This window comes from Lacerta agilis, chromosome 14 (genome assembly GCF_009819535.1).
Source record: "Lacerta agilis isolate rLacAgi1 chromosome 14, rLacAgi1.pri, whole genome shotgun sequence".
Classification (NCBI taxonomy): Eukaryota; Metazoa; Chordata; class Lepidosauria; order Squamata; family Lacertidae; genus Lacerta; species Lacerta agilis.
This window is the reverse complement of record NC_046325.1, coordinates 25,743,201-25,763,142: the sequence shown is the minus strand read 5'-3', so window position 1 is coordinate 25,763,142 and position 19,942 is coordinate 25,743,201. Positions and strand designations below refer to the sequence as shown.

At 44.6% G+C, this 19,942-nt stretch overlaps 1 protein-coding gene across 4 annotated transcripts in view; it reads left to right on the top strand.

Moving 5' to 3' along the window:
- The first annotated feature begins 1,737 nt into the window (after positions 1-1,737).
- The window catches only part of KANSL1 (KAT8 regulatory NSL complex subunit 1), a 145,254-nt gene continuing 127,049 nt past the window's right edge, over positions 1,738-19,942 (top strand). For 2 of the 4 annotated variants that reach the window (XM_033169856.1, XM_033169853.1), the window contains exon 1: positions 16,858-17,196. The gene's annotated coding sequence lies outside the window, so the exon portion shown is untranslated. Of the gene's footprint in view, positions 1,842-16,856; positions 17,197-19,942 lie in introns of those variants that run through there. The other 2 variants (XM_033169854.1, XM_033169855.1) reach the window with 2 other exon arrangements.

The following is a 19,942-nucleotide window of genomic DNA, read 5'->3' as shown; positions in this document are numbered from 1 at the left end:
TTATTTGCAATTAAAACTTCACATTAATAAATGTGTTATTGGTAGTGCAAATAATAAGGGGGCAGTAGCAGCAACAATAAGCTGTTGTGAGTTTCATGGGACTTGGTTGACAAATGCTTGGAAGTGTCTTGAATGCCTGAATGTAGAGTCTTATTTTAAGTATATGTTAACTCTTTTAATTCAACATGGCATTTTAAACACCAGATTCCAAACCCACCTCCTTCCAAGCTAGCACACAAACTCTACATGTGAATGTTTTTCTGTACACACATCTGGCACCCAGGTTGTATTTTGGGTGGGGATTGTGTATGAAAATGGGTAATGTATAAGTAATGCTGTACCTTACTCCAATAAGATCGGTGTATGGGCTAGGCACTATAGAAGTGAAGGTTGCAGCTGCTGCTGTATATTTCTACAACAGTGTTTTCGTCTTTTGTCTTTTTTCTTAATTAACGAAACATGTATGTTTGTTTTCAGAAATAGCATTATATGCTTAACGCAAGCTTATTCTCCCTGTTACAACAGCATTCCACCATTGTTTATGAGATCACTTGTATAATTTCCCACTCATTTGTAGTTAGTAAAAATTTCCCCATAAAGAGCAGACCATTGGCAAATGGCAAGTGCATCCTAGTTCCCTGCTTGTCCACTTGATTCAAAAGAGGGAGATGAGGATAGCTGTGTGTGTACCTATTATATAGCTGTGCTGTAGTTTGGGGTTGCAAACAGATGATGGAGTTTGGGTCAGATTTACATTAAACTAGTCTGGCTTCCCACAGCGTTCAGATAGGTTACACACACACACACACACACACACACACACACACACATTTTCAGTTTTACTAAATACATTTTATCTTACAGTAATTTTTTCAGACTTCCCAACCTAATCCTCAGCGACATTCTAACAAATTCTTGGTTTGCTGCATTAGCTTTCAGATAGGTTCCTGCAGGGCAGTGGAACTTGTGGCCTCTAGTTGTTGTTGGATTTCATCTCCCATAAGCTGTCAACCAGTATGACCAATGGGCAGTTGGAGTTATGGGAGTTGTAGTAGTCCAAGGGACACTGTGGGTTAAACCACTGACCCTAGGGCTTGCCGATCGGAAGGTCGGCAGTTCAAATCCCTGTGACGGGGTGAGCTCCTATTGCGCGGTCCCTGCTCCTGCCAACCTAGCAGTTCGAAAGCACGGCAAAGTGCAAGAAGATAAATAGGTACTGCTCTGGTGGGAAGGTAAACGGCGTTTCCATGTGCTGCTCTGGTTTGCCAGAAGCGGCTTAGTCATGCTGGCCACATGACCCGGAAGCTGTACGCTGGCTCCTTTGGCCAGTAAAGCGAGATGAGCGCTGCAACCCCAGAATCGTCCGCGACTGGACCTAATGGTCAGGGGTCCCTTTACCTTTACCTAGTAGTCCAACAACATCTGAAGAGCCACAGGTTTCCCACCCCAAGGTTGTTGGAAAGCACAGCTGCTGGTTAGTTGGTTAGCAAGCAAGTGGAGGAGGGGGAAGGACAATTGCTTTCTGAATTATTGTTTGCAAAACTAGGGAAAATATTCTGGAAAAACCCCATCGGAATTTTAGCAGTATAGTGTGTGTCCATTTCTTCCCATCTTCACCAATTTTACCCTCCTTTCCCCTCCCACTAACTCATATGCTAGATACAGTCTTGTCGTGTATACTTTCGTCCCATTTATTTCCACTGTTATATTCATTTTGTTGCAGGCGCCAGTTTCCTTCTTTCTCAAAATAAGAGAGATCTTACAGAGCTAAAGAAACTCCTTGATTACAGGATTCCACATCATCCTTGGACATTATGGATTCTGCCACAGTGTGCTATAAGGTAAGATTTTATGTTTGTCAATAGTGGAGGGGGGGGAGTTCAGAAGAGGTTAGTTTGAATCTGAGTGCAGCCCCCAAAGCTTTTGGGATTCAGTTGTCAAAGTGAGATGCACTTGCAGTGGTATCTCCTGCTAGAGGAGAGTTATTGTCCGTAAGTCTTTTCCAGTCAACACTACAACTATTTAACAGGAAAATATAATACGATTCGTTCTTTACTGATGTTGGTTAACGCCCAGGAATTATTTTCTAATCCAGTTTAGGTGGTTAGATCACTTTTATTTCACCCCACATGTTGCAGAAGTCATTGTTGAAAACTGTTGGTTTTTTCAGAAGCACACCACCAGCTGAAAGATTATTCACCTGGTCATACCTGTTGTCTCTGTTCTGGAACATTTCCATGTCATGCATAAGTTGCAGAAAGACTATTATTATTATTATTATTATTATTATTATTATTATTATTTTGCCTTTCTCTATGGCCTGCCCACCCCTTGCATTAGGGCAGTCCTGGCGACTTCCAGGTGTTGTTGGACTCAAATTTTCATCAGCCCCAAGCAGCATTGCCAATGGCCAGGGATGATGGAAATTGTAAACCCAGCAACATCTGGTGACCTCCACATATTCTTCTGCTCTGCATCAGGGAACCGGATGCATGGTGGAAGCTCGAGGTTTTAATCTCTTAACAAATTATACATTGTTTTTGTCCATTTGGAGAGTCCATTCTTATAAAAAGCAGCTTGTTATTTGTGTTTTTTGATTGAACTGCATATTGTATGGAGGCGGTATTAGAGAATTCTGATTTTCTGTATTCCTAGTTTAAGACTTGTGATACCTTCCTCTGAGTTGTGTGCACTACAACGTTGTGTTCACAACAAAATGCTTTTCTCGCCTTGCACTCAATGAGACCATGTGATAATGGCTACTTTTGATCTTGTAGTAGTTTTGCTGCCATTCACACACACATAGCAAAGAGAAACCTGTGTTTTACAGAACTGACATTTTGGATGCAAACTTGTAGCTTGAAATCACAAACTCTGGTATATTCCCCTTCTCCCTGCCCTCTATTTTAAATAAATATTACCAAGCCAGGCAAAATGTTCATATGCTGTAGAAGGCAAGAACTGGAATGTTCTCTTTGTGCAGAAATGTGAAATGAGCGAAATGCAAACAGCAGAGATAGTTGACAATGAAAACACAAATAAGAAAATGCATTGGGTGGAATAAAATAAATTTCAAATGGATTTAGCCCTGGTCCACAAAGAAAGAAAGAAATTTACTTCATGAATTTCATAAAATGGCACCAGTAAGTACTCAAAGAGTGGTAGATGGTCTTTGTTGGAGTTGTGCTGAGTGAGGTGGCTGCTGGAAGCAGCTGATTTTTGGCGTCATGAAATTGTTAGTATTTGTTAACTAATTTTCACTGTCAGGAAGTGTGTGGAGGTTGCTTTTGAGACTTTTCTGGCAAAATAACTTGGCTGCCCTTTTGAGTACTGTGCACCTTGACTTGGGAATGGGAGTGCCACCTGCTATTTCACACCATGGTTGGCCCTGGCTTGAGCCTGTGTTTATTTCTGTCTCTCTTGAGAGGGGTCTTTCCCCTTTAAACAAATAACCTGGTGGTGTTAAAAGTTCTTGGGCAGTACACTGTTGGAAGAAACAAGGTAATTTGTTTTTTTTTATATATAAGAATTTATTGGTTTTACAACAAACAGCAAACAGATACAACACCCACATTAACCCAACACCTACTGAAGTATACAAATACACAAACACCAATAATTCTTCTTCTTATACTGTAAAAAAAAAAAAAAATTCTTGGTCGAATCTTGGTACAGACTTCCCCTGCCTTTTCGCCTTCGGTTCCAATCCCAATTATTACTTTAATAACATCTTATGCCATCATAGTCTTAAAAACTCAAAAATCCAAAAGTTAAAATCTAAATCTTCTTTCTAACAAATCTTGTTTCATAATAAACCGTATTTTCCCATTCTTAACTTAACATAAATCAAATCATGTTATAGCTTCATATTAATTCCACACAAGATTCTAGTTCTTATCCACTTATTTTCAACATAAATCGTAACAAGTATCTTCATTAACTATAACTGCTGTTAATAACAAAAATTTAAAATACCTCTTTACTTTCTCTAAAACTTAAAGTCTTGACACACCAGTTTCAGGTTACCATAGTACATCCCTTTTCCTTTATACCTTGATACTGTTCACCCTATCCCCCTTCTGTCCATTTTCTTTGGTCGTCCTGCTCCAGGGCTGCTCCTCGAAGTGTCCTTTTTCTTTGCATATCCACAGATCCAGACTAAATCCACAGTAATCCTTGCATAGAACGTCAGGGTGCGCACCTTTTCTCCCAGCCTCTCCGGTTCATCATCACATTCTTCTTTTATTTCTAAACATAAACATAAAGTTCTCACCTTCACTCCCAAGCTCTCACCTCGGGAGTTAGATATAACAATTTTCTCCGTCCTGGGTCTGCCACCCCCAAGGGACGATCCATTACTCCGGAGTCGCCATATCTTTTCATCCTGTTGTTCGATCAGTCCCTTCAGTTCAGTGCCAAGGATCTCCTCCAATACAGCCATTTCCTGTACAGTCTCCTCTGTGGGGTATAACTTTTCTGACATATGACAGTTCAATATTTCCAATTTTCGGTTGAGCAGTTCCAGTCTCAGTAAAATAATCCTTTCTTCATGGGTCATTTCGCAGTTCATAGCCAAGTCAAAAACAAAGCCAAGCATGGCAGAAGCGGGCATAGGTGTCAAATTACAGTTTCGGTTCTCAGACTTCTCCATCTTATTACCAGTAACTTTCCATTCAGTCCAAGTCCTTCCCGGCCATTTTCCCTGAATCCAGGGCGCAAGAACCAAAAGTTTTAAAAAGAGATACTGTCCACCAGTTTGTTCCCCGAAGGGAAATCCAAGAGTCTCACTTATCAAATTTTAAATACTTTGTAGCCATCGCTGTAACAGCAGTCTCTTAAGCTAGTTATTTTCTATCCCCCGAGGGGAAAGAGGCAGGCTCCCTTTCCAAGTGTCTCCCAGGTCGTCATCAAAGCGCAAAAACAATCAAATCCAATACTCACGATGCCGGGATTCTTTAGCTCAAACTTTGACAGGTAGAACATTAACGCTCATCGCGGGGGCAACCGCCGCTCCACGTCCCGGTTGGGGCATGTCCCCTGAAGCCCGGCTCCATTTTCCCTTCACCCCCACTCCCCCTTTACAGGGGGAGCGAGGGAAGGGTACGGAGCCACAGTGGGCATAGCCGGGGAGCCCAGGGTGCGAGACGCTCTTCCCGCACCCCATCGGAGCCCCGCTTTGCGGTAGCGGGGCTCCAACCCCCGGGACGGGCTGGGTCGCCTCGCAGCCGAGGCAACCCACGACCGCTCCGCAATTGCGTCGCCGCCGGAAGTCGAAACAAGGTAATTTGACTTCTGACATGAATGTGTAGCACAACACACTTCCACATGCTGCCACTTTGCTAAGTTAGCACTGGGCCATTCATAAGCAGAGCTCTTGGGAGAGTCGGTGCCTGGAGTATATGCTCCACTTTCCAAAATGTCTTTCTCCACTAGTGTTTTGTTTTGTTTTGTTTTTGCACTACAGCAAAAGACCGAGAATACACTAAATGAACTTAAAGTTGCCGAATTATCTTACTGAGCACTGTTGATATGCATACCCAAAGTGCACTGCCTCCGACCTGTTTGCTACCATAGTTCTGATTATAGAATAAAGAGAGTGTGCAGTTGTGGATAAGGAATGTCTAATGCACATAGGGGTAGCCAATGTGATGCTCTCTAGCAGTTGTTGGCGTCCAACTCCCATAGTCCTGGCCAGCATGTTCAATGGTCAGAGGTGATGGGAGTTACATCTGGAAGGGACTGTTGGCTACCCTTAGGCTTGGTGTTAAGGAGTTGCTGAAAGCTGTCTCTTTCCCCCACCCTCCATTGACACTGCAGTATTCTGTGCATCCAGACTAGGTTGACAGATAGTTAATCTGCCAGTAGCAATCTACTTCTGCACACAGATTACACTTGCTAGAGTGAAGTGCTGGATGTGCTAAAATGTTGGCAAGGAGGGGACTAATCCACCATTATGTTGACAAAGTAGAAGCTTCTACAGAGAGTTACGTAGTCTAGTCTGGTTTCTTCATGAAGACTGTCATAGACCTAAAGAGTTCCTGACAGATGCCTGTCTAGTGTTTAATTGAAAAACTCCAAAAAAGAAACCCTATAGCTTCACTTTCCAGGTTGATTGAGCAACTTGCTAGTTAATGCATGCTAATAAAAGTGTTTTCTTGCTGTGGATGTTACGGTTAGCAGGTTTCCTTCTAGTATTTAACCTGAAATCAGCTTCCTGTAGTTTTTTTTTTTACGGCATTGCCTGTTGTCTTACTCTTAGATCATTTTTCACTGAGTTCAGAAAAGCATTTTAGTCTTGCAGCAATTCTATAAAGTAAGCTAGACACAGAAATAGTGAGTGGTTTAAGGCTACCATCACTTTGGAAAGCTTTGTGGCTCTCTCAAGCACCATTTGGAGTGGGGAAAGGGTTAAGCACCCCCCTCACCAGAAGTGGCCGTTTCTGTTTTCAGGTTTGAAAAGTGTCATTGAGCTCCTGTATGCTTAACAACCTCCTTGCTATGTCATGCTGTCTCTTTTCATAAGGCGGACAATGGTTCTCCATCTTGCTTCTGGTGCCATTTCTGACCTCTGAATATCATCAGCTCATCATCCTTGTTTTCATAGCTAGTTTCCTCACAGCAAGGTGGGGGAAACAAAGCAACTGCTTGAGAGATGCACCAGCTCCCCTAAGGTGTGTCTCCTGCTGTTGGTGCCCATCAATGAAAGACAGAAATGCAGCTTTAAATGTGCCTGTATGGTCCCCGTAAAGGGATTGGAGGTCATGAAGGGAGGTGGATGTACAGTTTCATCCAATCTTCCTGTGGTGTTCTTTGTTCACCTGTGAACAGATGCTTTCTATCTGAACTGCATGTTTCGTCTTTTACACATTTGGAATGACTTCTTTCACATAACAGAAATGTCTCTTTTGCACCTATTAATCGGCACGCAATGAAATTCCACGGCTCTTCTGAGATAGCTGGAATGTGTGTGTATAAAATCAGTGGTCTGGCTCCCTGCCTTAAAACCACCCCAGCGTTGTAGTGTGGTAACCACTATACCCTGCACCCTATCTGGGCAGAGAAATCTTGCCCCAAAAGACAAAATGAAATCACAAACAGTTCTTTTATAGTTCTGGTCAAAGGACATATCCACCCTTCCTTCCATCCTTTCTGAACTGTGTTGTTTCTGCTTTGCTTATTATGGAATGTTTCCTTTGTAAAAATAGAATAGAATAAAATAGAAATTAAATTAAATTAAATTATTATTATTATTATTTTATACCCCACCTGTCTGGCTTGGTTTCCCCAGCCACTCTGGGTGGCTTACAGCATATCTAAAAACACTTTATAACTAACTCTGCTGTCTTCCCCTGCCCCCAAATTCCAGTGTTCCATAGGAAAAATAAATCATTTTCTATGGATGCTTCATAGGTTGGCATCTGGAACTGCCCCAGCCATGGGGCTTTCTCTTCTGAGGAGGGGCACGTGTGCACACCATCACTAGAACAAATGTCCATAATTACGTTTTACATAGAAAGGTCCTGATAGCAGAGGTTACATTGACAAGACTTTACTTCCTCCCTTGCTGAGAGTCCTGAGAAGTCTATTCGTTGTTGAGATGAAATTGGAAAATGGGAGTGTGTATGTTCTCCCCCATAAGTGCATAGCCCAGAAGAAGAAGCAGAAGACTAAGGGTTCTTCCTGGCTGTCATTATTTTGCGGGAGGGATTCAACTGAAACTTCAGGTTTGTGCAGTTAAAGTGGATAACAGCTCTCTGTTGCCCTAGCACAACAGATCTACTTTAACGAAAAGAACAGCTGACCTTTTGCCGTTTTGAAGGTGACAGGGAAATGCAATGAAAAGTTCAGGGTGAACAAATGATAAATGCGAAGGGATGTAAACACCCACAGGCAAATGAGGATGAATGCAGAATAAATGCTCATATTCATATAACAGTCCAGGAAACAAATTGGAACAATTGCTCAATAAAGACAGGACATAGTCTGTCCAAGCAAATCAAGATGAATGCTAAATAATCAGTTCGTCTGGAGGAAACCTGGGAGATGGGTTGAGCACACAGCTTCAAAACCAAAAATCGCAAAGGATGGAACTGAAGTTGCCTCTGTGTGAGGTGAGAGAGAGAATGGATTGTAGTGTGTTAATCATACTCAAAGAAGACCCATTGAAATTAATGGAGACTACTAACTTGGGGTCATTAATTTCTATGTGCCTACTCTGGTTGCATCCAGTTAAGTTATACTCAGTGCGTCTGTTGAACAAAACTAGCACAGAGAAAATGAAGCAGAGACTCCACAATTCAGTGCACACAATTTAAAGCTCTATATACTGCATTTATTTTACTTACTTAGAAATTCGGGTTCTGGTTCTCAGGTACAAGTGCCCCTCCCGAGGGGAGTATAATTGCAACTTAATTTTAAACCTGTATTTTTGAGAACTACGAATACTCAAAAGTATGTTTCTTTAATATAAAACTGAATATGAGATTTATATATATATTTTTAAAAAACAATCTTCAGTTAATTGTCTTTTTCTTTGTCTTGTATACTCATGGGAGTATATTTAGTGGGCAGTGCTTAAAATGTTCACGGACAACAGTTGTACTAAAAATACAGCTTCATTAAATTTAAGCCAGACGACATTTTAGGATCCCCTACTGCGTACATGCATATGAAAGTAGTTGTCGTGTTTGCCCTGGCGGCGGCGATAGAGCCTGTGCAAACTGCTGGAGTCGCATGATCTAAATAGTGAACTACATTTCCCAGCAGGCCTTGTGGTGACTGACAGCGTTGTTTCCCTTCCTCACCTTCACTTGGAGAGCGGCTGCTAACTTGCATTAGGGGAAAGGATCGGGAGGTGCTCAAGGGGCAGCTGTGCCGCCTTGTGGCTGTCTGAAGCACTGCAATCTGTGATGTCGAGAGCAGGAACATGCTGTCGCTGCTGTCAGCTCCAGCCTATGATATGCACTCAAATTGGTTTAAGGTGATCGCCTCTTTATTATTGGGCCTACATAAGGTGTTGCAAGGAAGGACTCTTTGCAGCCAGAAGGCGATAGGTGTTGCTGTAGTGAATACAGATGATCTTCTACCTATTGTGTATATTTTAAAAATACACTTTTTATTGTTTAGTTGTCATACTTATTGCCACATATTCCAGCAGGCTTCCCGCCCCCCCCCCAACACAGGAATACAAAAACATCAGCATGTGCTAGCAAAATTGTGAGTTTTTCATCCCTCACTGCAGTATGGACATCATGAGTTTTGAATACAAATTTCTTAATATTTCAAATTAATATCTAAACTTTTACATTAGTAATTCATTTTAAATATTTCGTTCAGGTGTCGTTAAATATACTATAACCTACCTCAGTGAATAAATTCATCAACTTTTAAGACACCATTATTTCCCCCCCCCTTTAGATTCCCTAAAGTTACAGTTTTTATCATTTTTATAGTATCTGAATAATTGATATTGCAGACTCACCCTTGATTCTTTTGTCTTTTTAACCCAGTAAGTTAACTTTACCAATTTAACTGTTTCTCAACACCTGGTGTACTCCACATTTATACTAACGTGTCTGGTTCACATAATCTTTACTCCCCGCTTCTCCTGAATTGTAGTTTTCTTAAGCAGTTTGGTGGAGGTGAAGCTGCATTGTGTAGCCCTGTTTTGCATGCATAGAGGCTGTGTAGGTGTAGCGTTTTATCATGCCTCCCTTAACTTCCTTTCCTCTAAAATGGCCTCTTCCACTGTCAGCCTTGGATACAGGGACTCCCAGATACCAGTTAGACCACGGTGGGGAGAGGCAGTGGCGTAGCTAATTGCTCGGGTGCCCGGGGCGGTGTGTGTGCCCTGCAGTTGGGGGCAGGGTGAGCCGCCCATGGGGTGGGGGCAAGCTGCCCGTGGGGCGGGGCGAGCCAAGGCGGGGCGCACTGCGTGGTGTCTCTCCGCAGCCTCCCCATTAGCTGTAGGGCAGCTGAGGCGGGCAGACGCAAGCCCAACGCTGCTCGAAAAAGCAGCGCGGAGCTTGCAGGCAATCCACCCACTGCCTCCCCCTCAGGAGAGACGCGTGGCTCAGGCACACTGCAGGCCCTGTGGTGTGAGGCCCAGTGCCCCCCCCCCCGCCTCACCTAGCTACGCCTCTGGATTAGGCAGATTCATGGAGGAGAGGGCTATCAAAGGCTACTAGCCGTAAAGGCTGTGCTCTGCCGGCAGAGTTGGAGGCAGCAATTCTTCTGGTTTCTGGAAATCACTTGAGGGGAGAGTGTTCCTGCAGTGGCGTAGGAAGGGGCGCGCGGGAGTTATTTTTTCAAAAACACATATTTTTGCCATTTTGTCACCCCCCCTCAGTGATGACACCTGGGGTGGAGCGCACCCCCCACATCCCCCTTCCCACGCCGCTGGGGAGAGGTGGACAGAGATGGGAGCGATCCCCTACTTCTGCCTGCCTCTAGCTCTGCAAAATTGATCACAAACAGTGCCTAAATATGTACACTTTTATTTTCTTTAAATGTCTGCATTTCACACGGTGGACAATACTTTCAATACTTCATGTTACAGTTCAGAGTGAAGGCAATAGGGTTTTCATCTTGCAACAATGGGCAATAGATTTGGATGGAGAACCTCACCAGGATTTGGAATCCTGATAATAATAATAATAATAATAATACGCTGCCCAGATCTGACTGGGTTTCCCCAGCCTCTCTGGGCGGCTTCCAACACATATAAAAACATAATAGAACATCAGACATTAAAAACTTCCCAATACGGGGCTGCTTGGAGACCTTCTGCATGCAAAGCTCGTGCTCTGTCCCTGAGCTGCGCCCCCCCTGCTCCAATCACTTCCTTTTCCACACACCCCTCCCTTGCACGTTGCTTATTAGAAAACTCCCGTGTATTTGTTGCCCTTTATAGAATAGGAAGCCTGTTTCAAAACACCTTATATATTTATGCTCGGCTCATAGGCTGTCCCTTATCTAAACAGAACATTTGCTTTTTTTCTCAGACCCCTCCCTATCTAACAGAATCTTGGTTTCTTCACAAAGCTGCCCTTGTTCAAACAGAATAGTATTAAACAAAACAAAAAATCCAAAGGGGTGTGTGGAGGAAACGCGGAGGGCACAGGCTGCAGTGTTTTCACAACTTAAAACGTTTAAAGTCAGAATCAGGACTATGCACTACAAAGAGATCTATAAAAATCCATCAAGTTTCTAGCCCTGTGTCTTATGGAGTTATGCTGCTGGAAGCTCCGGAACAGGCTAGGAATACAGTGCTAGCTCATTGCCCCCCTGCTCCAAAAAAACACAGTTCTGCACATTTTAGAATTGTAATTGCAGGAACGTCATGTAAGATATTGAGGTTTAATGGTTATTAAGCCTCAATAAAGAGGCCTGCTTTGGCAGCACAATCCTATGCAAGTTTACTCGGAACCAGTTAAACTGTTTTTAATGGGAAGGTTTTAAAATGTTTAATTATGTCTGATGGGCAGGGTATAAATAAAAATAATTGTTGATGATGATGATGAATAGGATGTCCCTATTTTCACTGGATGTTAGAGCTATAGTATTTATTGCTGCCATATTATCCTGAAGTCTGAAGACTCCAATGATGTATAAACAGCTGTAGCAATAAAACTGGTTTCAACCAGCAGCATAGCAAGGGATCTTAATAATAAATGGGAATAATGTTATATGTACCCCACCATGTTACTGAGCTGCTCCAGCCACTGTGGGCAGCTTCCAGCATATACAAAAACATAATAAAACATTTAAAAACTTCCCTATACAGGGTTGCCTTCAGTGAAGGCAGCAAGTGAAAAACTGAAACATCTAAAAGACCTGCAAAAATGAGCAAGCTCTTCATCTGGCACTGAGATGGTACCATGAGTGAGTGGCCAGGAAGGTCTCCTTGGGGAAGCTGGTCTAGAATAGGGGTGCCAGAAAATGTTCTGCTCCCTGTCTCACATCTGAAGCGCCTCATAGTCAGGTTGTTATGTTTAAGCATGTCCAGGCTGTTAACACAAGGGAAGAAAGACAAAGGCGAGTGCTATCACTGAATCATGCTTGAAAATAGATCATTTGCCAGTCAGTGAGATACACAGCACCTAACGGGTCCCAGTCAGTATCCCCTCTGCTGTAATTTGGAAGAACTGCAGTTTTCGTGCAGTCTTCAAAGGTAGCCCCATGTACAATGCACTGTGGTAGTCTAAGCTAGGGGGGAAAGGACCCTTTTGCTCCCTTCCTTCCTAAAGGTAAAATTGCTTGGGAAGTAACAGGAAGTATTATTGATGCAATGAAAGACGCTTGTGTCCCCCACCCCACCCCACCCTTGTGAATGCCTTGACAGGTGTTGAGATCATTGGGTGGTGGGTGGAATCTTTGAAAGGTGTGCTAGCAAAGGTGTAGGGAGCTATGATCTCAGAGGGTGTCACAATAATTCACAAAAATAATTCACTGCGCAAAAAGGAAAAAAGACAGCTGTCACAGAGAATTAGGGATACAACAGGTTAAATAGTAGATCCTTCATAGAGCTTTGCTTTTACCCAGAACTCACCTGCCTGCCTTCCAAATGGGCAGAGGTGTATGTTGCAGCCACGGGTTTACCTGTTTTACCCCAAGCATCGTCATCCCATTGCATCAGTTTTGCAAGCATGTTTCTATAAATATGCAACCAAGTGTTGTGTTCCAGTTTCCAGTCTTCAGTTTGGAGTTAGCCAGCTGTGCTCCCTGGAGTTCATGCTGCATTTTCTGCCAAAGGGCAGAAAGGACTTTTGACTTAACCTAACCTTAACCCAAACCTCCTGCCTGTTACTCTGATATGACCTACCTTCCTATTTGAACAGAAAGTGCAAGTACCAAAGGTTTGAGCCAACATCTTTTTCCTGCTTCCTTCCTGCTTGTAATTCTGTTTGGGGGTCATTAGCTTTCCGGTTAATTTAAACTTGTATGTTCTGAGCTGAGGGGATTCTCTAACCCGGGGTGGGGGTGGGGAAATGGTCTTGGTCCATCAGTTTAGTCCAGGGGTCAGCAACTTTTTTCAGCTGTGGGCCAGTCCACCATCCCTCAGACCATGTGGTGGACTGGACTATATTTTTTTTTTTGGGGGGGGGGAACCAAAACGAATTCCTGTGCCCCACAAATAACCCAGAGATGCATTTTAAATAAAAGGACACATTCTATTCATGTAAAAACACGCTGATTCCCGGACTGTCTGTGGGCCGGATTGAGAAGGCGATTGGGCCGCATCCGGCCCCCAGGCCTTAGGTTGCCTACCCCTGGTTTAGTCCATGAGGCCATTTCTCCCAAACAACACCTGTCAGCCAGCTGACTTCGCTGGGTGATACCAGCTGATGTGGGAGGGTGCACTTCTGGTGTGCGCTGCCAAAACAGCAGGATTTAGCCCTGCTCAGATCCCTCCCACATCAGGGTAGTAAGAACTCATAATCATAGAATGTTAGAGTTGGAAGGGACCATAAAGGTCATCTGGTCCAAACTCCTGCAATGCAGGAATCTTTTGCCCAACATGAGGCTTCAACTCATAACCCTGAGGTTAAGAGTCTCATGCTCTACGGACTGAGCTATCCCAGTGACCAATCAAAAGACCCTAGGAATGGTGCTGCAGGGTATAAACTCATTTGGTGTTGGACAGTTTTCCCCAAACTTTGGGCCACTTGAGAACTGCTGAGAGTCTAGGAGCTAAATGGCACCTTAAACCTTGGTTATGGGCTCAACAATGGAATGTTTAGGTGCACATTTTTTATAACAAGAATACAAAGCTGAAATGAATGAACTGCAGCTAAAATATTATTTTCATTTTTCACATGGTCTGGTCCTTCCCCTGCCCACCGCCCTAATATGCTTAAGAGGGTATCTTCTCCAGTCTTCAGAGAGTAGCTGGAAGTGGGGAGGTAGAAAAAGGCCCTCCTTTCCTTCCAATCTGCAGTTTTGATATGAAATCTTAAGCGCAGTACTGCGCCCAGAGCTCAGAAACTGCTCGCTCTAATGAAATTCTGTCACAAAATGCGCCTAGAACAATGGGAGTTTCAAACACTGTGGCCGGTCACCCACTGATTTTTCTGCCAGTTTTAACAATTGTATCGTGCTGTGCTAGATGCTGTGTGGTTTTTCATTGCATTTATCGTTTGGGAACCCCTGGCATAGGGTATGTGCTGTGAGATAGAAAATCCTGCCTTGACTTGGTGACCTCACCAGGGACCCCTTTAGATGCAATCTTAGTAGCATAGGAGCAATTGCAATGAATGGGGGCCTTCACAATGGAAGCTGGTGGAGCAGGTGATGGCTATGCCAGCCAGTCCCTTGGGAGTGGGAAGTAGTCATGCTGGGGACCCCTCCCACATGACCTGGAGCTTCTGTGCTAGCATAGCACAAGAATGACAGAAATTGCAGTGACTTCCATGCTGCTTGGGTGATGTCAGAAGGAGCCAAAGGTTTCCTTAAAGGAAGCTGGTTCCTCTAGGCTTGTCATGTCTCCTAAGGTTCAGGTCCTGAGATGGACAAGGTGAAGTGTGGGAAGGGATGGCGCCTGGCAGATCAGAGGGTAAATCTTGGTGAGGGGAAGACTCTACAAACCTATTGTTTTAAATAAGTTAAAAAATGTATTTTTCTTGCAAATACACAGTAGTTCCCATCCAATGAACAAGGTCATTAGGACCGAAGGGGTTATTAGGGTTGTCGGGGGAGGAGAGTTAAATAAAATGATAGGAGGAGGAAATTATTAAAATATTGGGGTTTGTGAAGAAATTTTCCTAATCATACATTTAAACTGATGTTTGCTCTCATCCCAAAGGTGAGCAATAGGATTATTTCCTAGACTAAACATCTCATTAGACTCTTTGCCTCTGGCCAAGTTTGCACAGCATGCTAAACCATAGTTAATAGTTTACTATGGGCACAGTGAGTACTCTTGTTCTGCTCCTCCTCTAGCATGAGTGGGAGGAACAAACCATAACTTTTGGCTTAGTCCAAACCAGGGGTCATGGTTAGTTTTGCTGCAAAAAAACCTTGATGTGAAGGTAAGATTTGGCTTGGAGCAAAGCAGCAGCCACCTGCATATTCACGGTAATCCATTAGAGGACAGTAGATCAATTATATTTATGTATATCTGAAAGTAATGCAATAATTTTATGTGGCTTGTCCTGACTGTGGTTATTCTGTTAGCTTGCAGTGTTTTCTGTTGAGCAGCTTCAATCTAGCAACTTTGCAAGTCTCTTACAAAGTTTATAATGGACCCAACTCCATTTTAAGTGCTTTGGGGATACCAGAGTCTCACTAATGTTGCATTGAAAACCCAGTGTTGCACTTGCATTGTGATGCTATTTTTGCGGGCAGACATATTTAGCGCAAATGCTTTATACCGGTAATTATCAACGCCAAGTAATTTTACCTCGCAGAGAACTGGGCTGAAAGAGGCCTCAGTGTTGCTTCTATTTCTGCGGATCTGGCTTTAAAAGTACGGTGTTTCAGAGTGCAGCGAAAAACCAATCGGAGTGAAAGCAAACACCAAGGTGGTAGGATAAATTATCTATTACAGTGGTAACCTATTGTGGTGAGAAAGTGCAGGTGTTTGAGCAGTTAGAATATTAGGCACAGTTTTGGAGGCCTTGGTTCAAATTCTTATAAAGGGAGGGCAGTTCTGAATATGCGCCGCTCACCTGAAGTTGCCTTTTGGGCACTGCACGTACAAAGGTACACTTGAGCTCCATGCATTTAGGGGTTTATAAGGGTCAAAATTTAAGACATTTGTTGGGCCAGTCCAATACATTTTGTTGCCTGAGGCGGAGCTGCAAATAGTTTCCCTTTTCCCACACAAGCCGAGGGTCTTATAGTACTCAAGACTGCTGCTTTGGCACCTGACCTGAGGTAGAAAAATCCCACAAGTGCCTCTCCTCCAACTGAGCAGTAAATATGTATGTGTGTTTATATGATATAAAAATATTTAATCACAATTCGCCTTTCTCTCCTGAAAGTTCAGAACCAGCTGCTGCTGCTGCCTCACTCTGCCAAGCGGCAGGGCTGGCTTTCAACCTAGTAAACCCCCGAGATATTCAAAATGCTGTCTTCGTGCCCTTCTAACTCCTCAGCTTGTTCCGAGCGTGCCATGGGTCGCGCGCCGCTCTCCCATTCATCTGCTCGCTTTCTTGTATGCGTGTGTGTGTGTGTGTGAGGGGAGGGCGGGGGAGGCGCGCGCGCGCCTTTTTAACTCGCGTCTGCTCCCTTGTTCGCGCGCGCAAAAAAAGAGACCTTTTTTTTTTAGCTGCAGAGGCTGCGAGCTTGCCCGCAGTGCGCTCGGGAAACCGGCGGTGGCGCTCGCGCCTCCCTTTCTCTCGCTCTTTCTTTTTTCCTCTCTCTTCTTCCCTCCCCTCCTCCCTCCTCTTTTTGCTTTCCCTCCCCCCCCCCTCGCGCTGCCTTGCCTGCCCGGTGCATTCTCCGATTAAAGGGAGGAGGAGGAGGGCAGAGAAGGAGCCCGGCCGCCATTTTTTTCCCCGAACAGAATTTAGCAGCAGAAAAACAGCGGCGGCAGCGCCACCTCCGCGCCCGCTGCGGCTGTCGTGCCCGGGCGGAGGGTAGGGCGCGAAGGCACAGGATAAAAAGCGGGCGAAGACGGGGAGAAGGCAGCGCCGCAGAGATTACTGCACCCTGTGCCCCACTTTGAAGAAGAGCGAGCGAGCGAGAGACCCTCCTTTGCAGTAGGAGGAGGAGGCGGAGGCACCGCAACAGCAGTCGCCGCCGCCACTGGGGGGAGGAAAGAGGAGCACCTTCTTTCTCCCCCGCCGCCGCCTCTTCTTCTTCCTCCTCCTCCTCCTCCTCCTCCAGGGTGTGGGGTGTGGGGGTGGTTGCAAAAGAGGAGACAACCTTCTCCCCCCCTCCCCAAATCCCTTCCTTCCCCAGCCCTTTTCCTGCCCGCCCGCCCTCCTTGCCTGCAGGAGAGCAGGGAGCAGGCGGGCAGGGAAAGGGGAGCCGGGGCTGGGAGGAAGGGGGGGAAAAAGGGGGAGCGGGCGAAAGAGAAAGAAAAGCAGCGGCGACGAAGACGACTACGGCGGTGGGAGAAGCAGAGGCGGCGGCAGTGAAGAGAACTCGGCTTCACTCGCCTTGTTTGCAAACTGCGCCCTTTTTATTTTTTATTTTTATTTTTGCACCGGGCCGGATCCGCCCGGACTCTGCTCTCGGCTCCATCACGTGGTAGGTGCCGCCGCCTGCTTGCTTTGCTTTCGCCCGCCTTGCTCCATTGCTGGCTTGGCTTGGCTTTCCCCGTTGCCCTTGCTCGGCCCTTCTCTCCCTGCCTTTGTTAGCGCGGCTGACTGGCTGCGCCCTCGGAAGCGCCCTCGGCGGCCAGAAAACAACTTATTTTTACCCCCCTCCCCTCTTCAACACCTTTGCCCTAGGTTTCCTATCCCGTTGCTTTTTATTTCTGGTCCTAAGATGTACCCTCTATTTAATTATGTTTATTCCTCTCCTCCCGCCCCCCTCCTTTAAGCACAACAGCGATGATAATAAACTTCCCTGCCCGCTTGCCTCCTCCAGCCCCCGGTGCCAGGCGCAACTAGGCTCCCAGGTCTCCATGACGAATATTATTATTTTTTGCCATGCTACTTTTTCGTCGCCGTCGTTGGTTGTTGTTGCGTGTTACGGGTTCGCAACAGTCCGAGGCGTTTGCGGTGTCCTGCACCTAAAATGCAGCTCCCCTTCTCTTGTCGTCCCCCCCCCCCGCGGTGCTTTAAAAAGCCATGCAGTTTGGTGTAATCGCGCTTTATCAGGTTGCAAAAGAACGTTCAATGCTTAAAATCGATCATAGTTGAGTGTGGGAAAAGGGGGTTGGTAGATTACGAGCACTCTAACCGGTCTCTTTACGGTTGGGGGGTGGAGGTGGGGGGGTGGAGAAGCGAGAAAAAGGAGGTGGGTTGACTTTGTTTGGGAATAGAGACGACCACTCCCGCAGTGCTCACTTTACAATAGAGTAAAGCACTTTGCACAGTAGTCAAAGCGCTGTCTTAATGCCCACCATAATCGCGTCTCTCTCTGCTCCCCCCCCCCAATAAGTGGCTTTAAACAAAAAACCTAGCCCGACTCTTTTGAGACTGGTGTTTGTATGTGCGTGTGCGCGCTTAGGCGAAGTATTGCGGCTCCATTGCATGAGCGAGGGGGAGGGGGAAGAAGAAGAGAGGCTGGTTTCTGATGGCGCCACTTTAAATTGAAGGCTTCCCCCTCCTTTAGCAAAGAAAAGAGAGCTTCCCAACTGGAGTTTCTTTCTCTTTGTGTTTAGTGTCTCTCTCCTCCTCTACTCCCCTCCCCCTATTCATAAAACATGCACGCCTTCCAGTTTGCTACTTCTCACCAGCATTCGAACGCCGGCGCGCCCGAAGTTCCATCACAGCCTTCTAAACCCATCCCCAGTTTCCATTCTCAAACATCTTGCGCGTGTGCGCCTGTGTATGTGTGTGTGTGTGTGCGCGCGCGCCAGTGTTGGAGATCTCGCCGTCACGTGGCTGGTTGGCAGTCATTTTTTTTTGTGTGCGCGTTGTGGTGACTTGCTTGCTGTTGTATGGGTAGCTTTGTTACTACGGTCAACAACAATGAATTTGTTTACCCCTCCCCCTATTCTTTCTCCCTCTCTTTTTGGTCGTTTCGTTTCTAAACCAACTCTCATGTTAGTGGTGGTGGTGGGAGACTCTCTAGCCAAACAAACTTATATATACGGTTTTGAAGAAACCAGGCACAAATTGCATAACACTTCTTTTGCATAATCTGTAACCCTTGGGATTTGCCTCTTTATTTTAATAGGGCCTGTAGTTATTGGATGAGGTGTAGAGTTGGATCACGTGTAGTAAGTAGTATGATAGTTCTGCCAGTAAACGTGGCTTCTGTCACCATCTCACTATTCAGTGTACTTTTCTGAAACTTACTTGTAACAGCTTAGTGTATGTGAACATACCTCCCCCTTCCCCCATTTGTTTGAACTGCACAGTGGCTGTTTCATTTACAAACTTGGTTTTGTCCTAGTAAGCCATTTGGCATTTTATGTTGGTTGTCTGCCTTTTATCACTAATGATTTAGAATTGGCGGGAATGTTTCCACACACACCCCTTAAACTGTAAACAATTTCAGTTCACTAAACTTTTTTGCTTAAAAATGTCAAATTAAAGAATGCTTTGTAAATAATGATGCTGTTTGGTTGACTGATCTGCTGCAGAATCATCTTAAAATGAGACATGTCAGTTAAAAACAAGGTTACCCATATGTTTTTTTTTGGGGGGGGGTTAGGGGCTATCTGTACTGTAACTGTACTTTGATGATAAACTTGTCCAGTGCTACAAAATTTTATTTTTTATCACATGAAATTAATTGAAATAACACTTCCCATTTTTATGGTTATGTTGTGAATGTTAAAGTGACAACAATTTAGGCCTCTTTCTCTCAAGCTGTTGCGTCATGTCATGTGATGCTTGCTCTGTGTCTATGATACGTAATTCTAAAAATAAGGCTTAGGTAAAAAGCTCTCCCTTAGAAGTTAAAACATGTTGTGAAAGTGAAGGGGAGAGTACTTCTGGTTGCGACAGGCTCACTAAAATTCTAGAAGTTGATACTTGTGGCTTAGTGATCTACACAGAATTTTCTCTCTGTGTGGGGTAAGGTAAACATACAACTTTTAAAAAGAACTACTCTTTGTTGGAAAAAATACCCTGTATCAACATATTAGACATTAAGGCTGTGATCCTAAAAGCATTTACTAGGGAGTAAGTCCCACTAACCAGAGTGCAACTTTTGAGTAAATATGTGTAGACTTGTGCTGCACAGCAATTGGAGTTTGTGGCTGTCATCAAAAAGGAACTTGTGAGTGGTTGATGTTGTCAGACATTTAATAAAATTGTGTTTAGGTGTCATTGGAAACGGTTTAACTTAAACTTCTGCTAGAATCTAGCGTAGCAGG